Source organism: Dasypus novemcinctus, chromosome 9 (genome assembly GCF_030445035.2).
Source record: "Dasypus novemcinctus isolate mDasNov1 chromosome 9, mDasNov1.1.hap2, whole genome shotgun sequence".
In the NCBI taxonomy this organism is placed as follows: Eukaryota; Metazoa; Chordata; class Mammalia; order Cingulata; family Dasypodidae; genus Dasypus; species Dasypus novemcinctus.
In genome coordinates this window covers 11,120,036-11,131,642 of record NC_080681.1, presented here as the reverse complement: position 1 = coordinate 11,131,642, position 11,607 = coordinate 11,120,036, and the positions used below count along the sequence as shown (strand labels likewise).

Genomic DNA, 11,607 nt, shown 5'->3' with positions numbered 1-11,607 from the left:
TGAAATAACAGACCAGGGGAAATGTATAATTGACTGTCATCAGATTGAAACCCTAAGGCAGCCTGGCCGAGCAGAAGCTCTGTCTCGGGCCCTAGCACAGAAATTATTTTCTGCTTAATGTTAGGCCGTATGTGGGAGAGAACGGAGAATAGAAGGGAAAGAGAAAGAAAGCCAGCTTTGGGGTCGGCTTCAGCCCTTTTGGCAAGGCTGCCCAGCCCAGAGCTTTGAATAGCCCAACAAGTACAGAAGGGGGTCTGGTTCCAGAGTTTTGGGGGAAAAAGGCACCTGGGGCAGATGAGGAGTTAAAGGAAGAGACAGAAACGGGAGCCACTGGAAGAGGAGAGTTAAGATTTAATGAAACCTTATAAACAGTTTTTTAAAAAATAATAGGCACCCGTCCATCTGCATGAAATTTACACTCAGGAAAAAACAAACCTAACATCCACCAGTTTATCAATGCACCACTGTGTTTTTCCATCATAATTTAATCATTCCAAAGTTTCACATGAAAAGGAACATTTCAGACTCATCCAAAGGAACAGAGAGCATTTTTCCAGGGATCTACGGACCAATCTGTACTTTGGGGATGAGCGGAGGAGTTAAAATTACCCAAATCCTTGAGAACTTTGCTCAGTGGTTTGGGAACGCTATGGTTTATCCCATCGACGTCGAGGAATTTTCTATTTGGGCTGCCCTGCGCCCCACCCACCCTTCTTTTAGGACCCTCTGGAGCTTTGTGGTCCTCACCCGGGCCCACCAACTTCAGGGGAGCCTGTGAGCTGCACACGGGAGGGTGCACGAGGCAGAAGTCCGAATCCCCGGGCTGCTCTTCTCAAGGTCCCTGACCGTAACTCTGCTGTGCCGTTCCCAGCAGGCTGCCCTGGCTATGTGTTTCCCAGGCAAATTGTCCCCAGGGTCCTGCAGACTTTGGCCTTGGCTTCTTCCTTGCTATCCTATGTCAGGTTTGGAGATCCAAAAGACCACTTGGCCCCAGTTTCCTGCACCCCCTGGCAGGGCTGCCAGGCAGCCTCATAATGGAAAGAGCACTGGCTTAGAGAGCCTGGGCTCGGGTCCCACCTCTGCGACCCCCCACGCCATGAGGCAAAGGTGGAATGGAAGCAGCATGGGCTAGGAGGACCGAGCGCTGTGATCTCAGACCAACGTCTTTCCTTGAACTATCTAAATCTCAGTTGCCCCATCAGTCCAATGAGATTATCACTACTCTAAAGGGTTGCTGTGAGAATTAAAGGAAATAATGTGCCTGGTACAAAATAGGCACTGAGGAGTCAATTGATATCATGGCTATCATTGTAATCATTATCATGTGACCCTGAACTTGCTTACTCATCTGAAAAACTAGGAGGAATAAGAACGACCTCTTAGGACCGTGGAGTGCATTAAATTAGGTGATACATGTAAAACACCTAGGGCACTCGGTGTTTGATTTCTTTCCCTCTCTCTCCCAGACCTCTCCCTCTGCAGTCTAGCATAAAAGTTTCTCAGCTCCCTATGGCCAAGCTGGCCCCAAATTTTAGCTAAAAACCAAAATAGACTGTCCCAGAAGTTGACTTTTTGACTTGCTGTCCCTGGTCGTCCTCTACCTGCTATGCTTTTTGCCCACATTGAAATAAGGAGAAAATGTGCTCCAGGGCTCCCTCACGTGCCCCAGGAGATGGCCAAGAGGGAAGCAACAGCTGCAGGACTTATCCCTCAGACTGGGGGGGGGGGGGGGAGGATAAACTGAGACATACATTTAGCGCTACACCTGGAAATAGTTGAACTCACCCCCCAGAATGGGCATATCCAAGCAGGAAGAGACCGCTCAAGGACTACTTGGAAAAGACTGTGGGAGCCAACTACGGGGGGAGTGCTGGGCGCAGTGGGGAGCGCGCCCTCCGCCGGCTTCACTGTGGCCCTGGGCTAGACAGCCCTTTCTGGTTTCTACACTCTGACCTCAGTGGGGCCACTCGAGGACAAAACGAAAAGGAAGTAGGCCATGTGGCTTTTCTCATTTACTCCCACTTCTCTCTCTTTAACTCACCCAGCAGCTTTGTAGGTGCCACTACGTCACAGTCAGAAGGAGCCTCATAAGGTCCCAGATGTTTGGTCCCCAGATGTTTAGCTGGAGGGCTGGGACCCAGAGAGGGGAAAGAACTTGAGCAAGGTCCCCTAGAAAATTTATGGTTGTCCCTCATAGAGTTTACTAAATACCTTCATGTTCATTATCTCACTTGGCTATTCACAATCATCTAGTGTTATAGGTAGAAGCTGTTATCCCATTTCACAAATAAGGAAACTGAGGTTCAGATAAGTGCCCAAAGCTCTCCCCTTCCCTCCTAAGCCTTCAGAGTCACCTGCTATCCCCTCCTCTCTTGCTTTCCTGTGTTTTATAATCAGTCCAAACTATACACATAACCCCAGGAAGATTGCTACTCAACTCCAAGTATTCCCTCCATCAAAGTTTAAAGTTATTTGCTACATTCCCTTTCTTCCTAACTCATGACACATGATAGATGATAGGGCTTTGTAGTTAGGAGGTTGCACTTTGGAATCAGAGCTGAGTAAATATTCTATGTCCATCACTTATTAACTCCCCGATCACAGACCTCTCGGTGCCTCAATTTCCTCATCTGTAAAATGGGAATGTTAACTTCTATCTTACAGGATTCCTTTGATTTAAATGATAAAATATGTAAAACAAATTCCATAATGCCTGGCACATAGTAAAGGCTTGATAAATGGCAACTAGCATAAACAATTATCACATATCCGTAACCCCGAAATAATCTTTAGGAATTAGCCCATTACTTCTACTCATTTACCAATGAGGTTACATGGAGTGAAGTGGGAGATTACTTTGCCAAGTAGGATTGTGATAGAGGGAGAGTTAGAACTCACAATTTTTAAAATTCCAGTCTAGCCCTCTTTTCCTCCATCACTGTCTCTCCAAACCAGCAGTAAATATCCATAGAACACCTACCTAGGAAGTTTACATTGACACAGTTTACAGCCTTGTAGCACCTCCTTACTGAGTTGTTGCTTGACAGTAGTAAACAGGTGCTAAATAAAACAATAGATATTTAAATGTCATGTTGTACAGATTTATTATGAACCCAGTTCACACCACCAAGTACACCTTTGCACCAGACTCTAATTTTATGTACAAGATGTTTACACAGAAGAATCACCAAACTCCAGAACTATTTCTCCAGCACTGCCAGAGGTAACGTGAGGATCACAAGCCTTGCCTGTTGACTCCCTCCAGGGGTGATGAACTAAGAGGAAAGCAGTCTGAACGCCCTGGGGACTCTGAATCCTACAGGGCAGGAATGACCTCATTCCTGTCGGGTCCTCCCACACTCACTCAGGAACAGGCAGGAGGGAGTCCAGTCGATTGTGCCAAGGCAAGTAGCAGGCCACAGGGCAGTGCTCCCACCCCATCTGCCTGGGAAAAGAATGGGGTGGGGGGGGTGGGGGGGAGGGAGTAACAGCTACAAAGGGAAGGAGGGGAGGGAAGGAGGGGCTGATTCACTAGGGCAACTCTTAGGGTGACTCACAAGCCAGCAGAAAACAGCCTGTTCTCCCACATCTGCCTCATTGTCAGGCAATGAGGCACTTCCTTGTTACACACTCCTAGGCAGAGCAAAAGGGAGGAGGAGGAAATGGGACTTTTCCAGTCCGTGGGCCTATTCCAGCAGCTAATACTGTGCTTTTATGCATGTCGGGTATTTTATTTCAAGTCGTATTTATTGAGCACCTACTATATGCCTGGCTCTTCATTTTGCTTCTCAGACTGTCCGTCTCCTGAACATAGGGAGCTCTGTATTCCCTTTGCCAAAAGCACTCAGGCAGCTGTTAAACACCTCAGTCCATGGTCAAACTGTTCTTTCTACAGAGAGAGTACCCTCCCAAAGCTAAAATTAATAGGGGAGGGAGGCATGGAGCTGTTTGCCTGGTTCTAATGGTGGCTTTGCAGTCATACACGTCCATCCACTGGGCAAGTCCTCCTTATGAGAGCCAATGTGCAACGAGCAGAATATGGTACAGGTCTGGAGCCACACATTCTTGGTTGGAAGGCTTTTTCCAATTATTAGCTCCGTCACCTTACTTGATGTCTCTCAATCTTTACTTTCAAATCTGTAAAACAGCAACAAAGATGTCTATCTTACAAGATAGATTTCCTATAATAGTAAAGATTAGATATCATGTGAAAGAACCTGGCACAGTGATGCCGTGCTGAACACTGGCTTACTTCCTTCCAACTCCCAAGGGATTGCAGACTGACCATATCCCTCCACCCGACTGGAAACCGCAGGAGGGAAGGGCTGCATCTGCCTTAAGCACCGTGTCTCCTTCGGTGAATACTAGGCCCTAACACTGCCGAGCAAAATTATACTTTTTGCTATGATTAGAAATAATGAATTAAAATAATCCATTTTTTATACATTAGAAATATCTAATCGTATCATAAATATTTGTTATATCACATTAGAAATAATGTCGTGTTTGTTAGTGCTTTAACCAGCTGAATCAATCTGTGAACTGGACTGAAGTCTATGAAAAAGGATTCCTGACTGCTTGGCCTCAGGTAAGGATGCAACTAGGTCTACCTCACTCTCCCCACTCTGGGTTATTTGCTCCTGCCACCAGCAAGGCCTGTTCACAAGGGACAGACGTGCCTCGCATCCTTTACATTGCCGGTTGCTCCAGCTACACTGCAAACGCCACTGCCCCTCATATGATGGGTCAAGCCTAGCCTGGAAAACTTGACATACCAATATGCAATTATTCGACTCTGCCTGGAAGGCAGGTCCCCGCCCCTCTCCCCACCCCCCGTGGTGTAGAGAGAAAAGGCCTGGAAGGAAGGTCCGCCCGGCTCCTGCCCTCCCTGGTATTCTCCCGCGCCCCAGGGGCTCGAGAGCTGGCTTCCTCTTCTGCACGTTTGGTGGTCTCCCCGTGTCTCGCTCCCAGCACCACACCCGCAGGCGCGTTCAGAGAAAGAAAAAGAAAAAGAGGGAGAAGGGAAGCCACGTAACCCGGTTCTTAACAACTAATTCTAAAGCAGACACCAAAGGTTCTTTTTTTTTTAGCTTTTTAAATTTTATATGTACAACCACAATCCAAGCACAAGACATTCCTAAGCTTCCAGAACCATCGCAGCAAAGCACGAAGCACTCCCCCACCGGCCCGCCCCGTCAACGTGCGGAAGGTGGAAAACCGGACCATCCAGGCCGGGAGGGGCTGCGCCCACCCTCGCGCTGGAGGGGCGCGCTTCCTGCCGGAAGTGACGCGCGCCCAAGCCTGGCCCGGCTCTCTCCAAACAAAAGAGATCCTGGGGCCCCGGGAGGAGCCTAAATGACATTGGAGAAGCCCCGCCTCCGGCCGGCGCGGATTGGTGGCGGCGCTGGAGAGGCGAGGCGCTGATTGGCTTGGGTCGATGCCAATAGCCTTGCCAGGCGGCCTCGGGGGGCGGGGCCTCGGGGGCTGTGGATGGGGAGCGGGTGGCGGAGGCGGCGGGGAGCGGATCCCGGAGCGCCGGGGAAAGGTAGGGGCCGCCGGGGCCGGGGCCGGGGCCGGGCGACGGCGGGAGACCGGGTTCTCGAGCGCAGAGCGAGGGCGGGACGCCGGAGCCCTCCCGCCGCCGGCCCAGCCGCGCTCGCGCCCATCCCTGCGGGGGCGGGGCCGCCGCCCACCTCGCGCGCTCCCGCAGGGGGCGCCCCCTCAGCGCTCGCGGGTCCCGGCGGCTGCCGGCCGTCAGGGCCGGTCTCCTCAGCCGGGGGCTTCTCCGCGACGCCAGCCCTCCGCACGCCCTCCGCCGCGCGCGCCCGCCGTGTCGCGGGGCTCGCCAGCTCCGGCTCCCCGCGCGGCCGCCCCCCGCCCCATGTCGTCCTCCGGGAGGCCGGACATCCCTCCCTACACCTGTCCCTGCTCGCCGGGGCGGGGCCCGAGCTGGTGGCGGCCCTAAAAGAAAATCAGTGTTTCCCAAAAAGGAGGGGTGGGGGAAGCCGACCTCGGAGCCCCGAGCTGCGCGGCCCCGCCCCCTCCTCTGCCTCCCCCTGCAGCCCCTCGGCGGGGCGGGAGCCCCCGCTGCAGGAGCCGAGGGGGCTTCTGTAGACCCGGAGGAGGGAGAGCTAGGACCCCCTTCCCCGCCAGCCTTTGTGCCTTCCTCTGTTCGCTGCTCCTTGAGGGAGAGCCCGGCGACCAAGCTTTTTGGTTTTCGGGTGTGTGTTTTTTTTAAGATTTGAGTCGTGTTCATTTCCCTTGCACCCTGTTTTTTGTGTTTTTTTTCCCCTGGGAATTTGATGAAAAGCCATCCTCTTAGAGGCCACAGTGGGGTGGGTGTGTTGGATAGCCGCAGCGTTGGCCTCGGGTGAGGAGGAATGCGGCGTGCGTTGCTGGAAGTGGAGAGCAGCGTGCTTTAAAAATGAAGCAGTACAGCTAAGTAAGGGAATAGCGTTAGGTCAGGAAGGAGTCTGTCATTCTAGGGTGGGCTGGTCTGTTGCTCAGGGAGACTGCAGTTAACCTTGAAGATAGAGGTCTGTTGCAACAAAAGCCAGGAAGTGTTTGAAGAAAATTCATGTTCAGTTGTCTAGGTTTATGATTAATCGGGTCCTGTGGCTTTTGATTACTCTCCCAACTACCCGCTTCTTTTACGGTGGGTGTTTTTTCCCCCCCAGGGCAAAATAATACATTTATAATATTTTTGACAAGCTTTATAAGACCAGTACCATCTACCAACATTTAAGGGATGGATGAACAGTAAAAGCAATTTTAAAATCTCAGAGATAAGGGTAATCATGTCATAAGGTAGATATTATAAATAAAGGCAAGGTAAACTCCAGCTGTTCACATGTCTAGTTACCAAAAAGTGTCTCAGTAGTGTGTGCATAGAGGCTTTGTTAGGTTGGCCTTCGTTGCAGCAGGTGCAAAGTGTTCATGATTTTGGCCCAATGTTAATGCCATATAATCCCCAGTAATTGTCTATGGATAAGGCACTTACATACATTAAAAATTGCTGCACTGTTTCTTTTGCTTTCTTTCTGAATTCCCTCTCACACCTTATCTATTGCCAAAGCTAACAGCAGTAAGTTGCAAGGAGTTGGAATCGCAGAAGGTAATTGTAATAGCTCTTGTCTTTTACCCTCCTAGCCAAAACTGGAAGGTTTTGGAGCCACTCTAGGTGCTGACAGATATGTTTGGTGATTTTTCACAGATCTCCAGTCAGAAAGCACGAAGAAGAAACTAGTGTCTCCCCAGAAAACACAGAAAGTGTACTGCAACAGGAGGATAAGGCTTGGGCCCCCAGCAGTAGCAGCAGAAAAATCTAAAAGCCAAACAGGAAATCCAAGGAAAATCTATCTGATTACATGAGCAGAGAACAGAAAATAACTAAGGTAAGAGTCTAAGGAAACCAAAGCTGTGATTTGCCGGGGTCTCAAGGAGCAGAGAGGAAAAAGCAAATAATGCTCTTTAGTTATTTGAAACAATAAGCAAGACCTGTTTGATACATTCTGGGGGCTTGGAAATCTTTCCTCTAACCTTTTCAAAACCTGGCTGGACGTGTTAAATGAAGAAAAAGCACTGTATGCAGAAGATCTTTTTGTATGTCTAGTCTAGATAAAGCTGTCTACGTAAATCTATTATAAATTCTTTGAGGGCAGATACAGGCAGTGACTAAAATATAGTGTGACGAAATAGTTGGAAAGATAATACTCTCATTAGATAAGACACATCTTGTTAGTATACTCTACTTTTTGTCTTGATTAAACTTTATTTTCTTTATCCGATGTCTGTGATTTTCCAGTGTATTGATTTTCACAAGTTACTGCTCTGCTCTGGGATTTTTAAAATGGATTTTGAGTTGGTTTTGTGCCGTACTGAAGTAGCACTGAATATATGAATGGGGCACAGAACAGTAGAAGGGTCCCCGAATGGATTATGATTACGGTGGTCATGACATGCTCAGTCCATAATGGATTCGTCTTTTGGCAGAATCAGGTTTGCAATACTGCCACTTAATTTGCAGAACAGGATTGGAATTTTTGGCTCTTCTGGGTGGATTAGATGGTGTTTCGAGAGGTTGCCATTGAACTGGTGTTTGGTGCCATGAAACAAGAAGCGGAGATTTATTTCTAGAGAAATTTGTCCAGTCTGTAGTTGCTAACCCCAGGAATACTTGTCAGCCTGTTTCTAAAGTCCATTTGTTCTTATTTCCTGAATATTTGCTGCTAATAACTAAAAATCAAGTCTTCCAAGTTTTAGTTCAAAGCATTTCAGTGAGAAAATGGCTTATTTACCATGAGGCTAATACAGGGTGGTGATATATAGCACAGGCATTAGAGGCAAACCTTGATTCAGATCCCAGCTCTGCCACTCCTTCACTGTGTTACCTAGAGAAAAAGCAGAGTTTCCTATCTTCACCATGCCCCAGTTTCCTCAACTCTGAGATGGAAATAATTCTATGTACTTTTAGAGCTTTCTTAAGGATTACTTTAACGAGTGTATATAAAGCACAAAGCACAGTACTGAACACGTGGAAAGCACTCAGTAGTTGCCGTTATTATTACTGCATTACATGTGAATTAGAGACCCTAATATTAAATATACTTTTACTCCTTCAGCATTGTAGCAAAGGTGCAAGAATTAATGTCTAATTTTAGTTACAGATTGATTTTGTTATAAATTTTTCAGTATATAGCTAAGGTTCCTAAGCAGAGGGAAACAGCTTCCATATGTCATCATCTCAGCCATCTGATTCAAAGATGTTTAGGACAGTGTGTGTCTGTGATGGAGTGTGTATGTTTAATAATTTTGGCATGAAAATTACCTTTCTAAATTTTTTAGCCAAAGAAAAAGTAAGGGAAAGGATTTAACCAGCTAATGTCTTCTTATCTGAATTGCAATTTGCTCCACTCCAGGCTCTGCTTTCTTAAGTACCTCCATCTCTAATGATATGTAAATGGTTTTTTGAATACACTGTAGGTTTTCTAAGATTTAAGGGATTTTCTTTTTTTTTAAAAGATTTATTTTTTATTTATTTCTCTCCCCTTCCCGCCCCCTCCCCCCCCTCTGTGTGTTCTTCTGTGGCTGCTTCTGTCCTTATCAGCGGCACCAGGAATCTGTGTTTCCTTCTGTTGCGTCATCTTGCTGTGTCAGCTCTCCGTGTGTGCGGCACCATTCCTGGGCAGGCTGCACTTACTTTCGCACTGGGCGGCTCTCCTTACCGGGTGCACTCCTTTTGCGTGGGGCTCCCCTACATGGGGACACCCCTGCGTGGCAGGGCACTTCTTGCGCGCATCAGCACTGTGCGTGGGCCAGCTCCACACGGGTCAAGGAGGCCGGGGGTTTGAACCGCGGACCTCCCATGTGGTAGATGGACGCCCTATCCATTGGGCCAAGTCTGCTTCCCTTAAGGGATTTTCAGTAGTAATTTTGAGTAAAAGTCATTTTTGCCTTAGTTTTGAAGATAACCTTGCTCCCTGAGTAAGGAGCAGTCATAGGAGCCACCAAAACTTGAATGAGAAGAAAACATGGTTAGGGGAGTTAAGGGTGAAGATGAGAGTAGGCAAAGTGAGAGGGGGGGGGTGTAAACACAACTATGGGCAGGCAGGAGTTATAAAGAATGTAGTAATAAGGTTCTTCTGCTGCCAAGTATTTTGCAGCTCTGTATTTCAGGTACATGATCATAGCTTCCAATATAATGGTATTCTTTGCTGCTGAATGAATCCTTTCTGACTTCTGGAGCCATAAAGAATATAATCTTTAATTATTACTATTTAATAGTAACTAGAAAGGAGAACTGGAGAGAACAGGGTGATGGGGTTCACAGACAAAAGACTCCTGATGCTTTGGAAGCATCTGCATGGATCTTTTGTGCCAAGCTCCTGGGGAAGGCTAGGCTGAAGTATGTTCTGGGTCTGCCCTGGTAGCAAGGTTAAAGCCAGAGAGGAAGGAGAACAGAAAGGAGCAGCAGGATGAATTACTTTAACAGGAAGCAAGAATTAGAAATTATAACTAACATTAAAGTTGTAGGGAAAAGAGAGAAGCCCTCGCTGTTTTGGGGAAAAAGAAGTGCCACATTCGTTGGTTATTGCTAACCAGCCCTTTCTGCTGCAGAAAGTTTATATGGGAGTAACAACAGAACCACAGTGGTTCTTAATTAGTTTAGTATTTGGGGTTACAAAGATGATCTCTCCAGTTCTGTCTACAAACTTCTTGTTGCCTCTTGTCCTTAACTTGAGGGTACAGATGAAATTTTCTTAAAAGCTTCTACCCCCAAAGGTTTCTCTGCTTCTAAGCCCTTATGCTCACCACACTAGCTGACTCTTTTAACACTTTCCCCTTGTGGGGCTAATTACTTCTCACTCAGCATGTCACATGTTGTACTCACCATTTCCCTCTCTAAAACCAGTTCCTTTTCTAAAATCCCTATTTCTGTTAGTGGCATCATCATTCTAGTCACCCACTGTCAAAACCTCAGCTGATCTAGGATTATTTCCCCTCTTATCTCCTTAAATGGAATCAGTCACCAGGTTACTATAAATTCTTTCTTTACAGTATCTCTTGCATCAGTCTTCTCTTTTCCTTTCTTACTGCCACCAACCTACTTTACACATTTTTGCCTCTTACCTCCACTGTTAGTTTTCTCTCAGCTGTTCTTTCTGCCTCCAAATTATTTTTATTCAAATCAGCTCTGTACTTCAAGTCTTAATCTTCCCAAAACTATGCTTTCATTATTTTAAAACGTTTAGTGGGTTCTCATTTCCTAAAGGATAAAGTCGCTCTGTCTTAATTGGAATTCAAGGTATTGTACATTTCTTTCCAATCCTTCCTAGACACACCCAACATTGAGTACCCTTTTGTACTAGTGGCTGCTAGGTGCTAAGATTTATCAAATTGAATAAGACAGTAGTTGTCCAGGAGAATTCAGAGGTTTGTAAGTAAGAAGTTAGATATGTAAACAGATGAATTGATACAGTAGAATGTGATAACTGCCCCTATGCATATGAATGTGAAGACAAATCTATTATGCATTTGATATAATGTAAAAAAAAAAAATAGCTGTAGTATTTTTAGAAAACCCATTTCTCAATCATTACAGGTTAAAATTGTGACTTGCTTAAAGGCTGTAAAAATTCAATGGAAACAAAGAAAGGCATGCTTTTCATTTATATATGCTAAAGGCATAAAGAGCTTATCTAGGCAGAAGAATGTCCTTTTCTTTCCCTAAATAATATGCAGATACTGTTATCCTAGGCATGTGTTGTACATTCCCAAAACTGACTTTACCTGTTACTGGCCAGGCTGTCTCCTTCTTGGAACAGATTAACCTGCCAAGTCAGAAGGTGCAAACTTGTTTTGATTTCTAGATTAGACACATGAATGATAGCTAATAACCCATTGGAAAAAGGAAAGCTTCCTTCTCATCTCAAATGAAACCAGATATGTACACCAAAGTGATGAGAGATAAGAGAACTGACCAGTCGCTTACTCATTTAAACACCCAGTCTCCTGTTGAAGTATGTACTGTTATCCCCATTTTACAGATGAAGAATTAAAAGCTCAAGGAAGGGTTTAGATAATCAAGGAGCAATTAAGTGGCAAAGC

General features: G+C 46.4%; 1 protein-coding gene across 2 annotated transcripts in view; it reads left to right on the top strand.

Moving 5' to 3' along the window:
- The first annotated feature begins 5,446 nt into the window (after positions 1-5,446).
- CTTNBP2NL (CTTNBP2 N-terminal like) overlaps positions 5,447-11,607 on the top strand; it is a 65,919-nt gene continuing 59,758 nt past the window's right edge. Inside the window, exons 1-3 of one of the 2 annotated variants that reach the window (XM_058303032.1) lie at positions 5,724-6,221; positions 7,076-7,114; positions 7,214-7,394. The gene's annotated coding sequence lies outside the window, so the exon portion shown is untranslated. Of the gene's footprint in view, positions 5,546-5,723; positions 6,222-7,075; positions 7,115-7,213; positions 7,395-11,607 lie in introns of those variants that run through there. The other variant, XM_004473608.4, reaches the window with a different exon arrangement.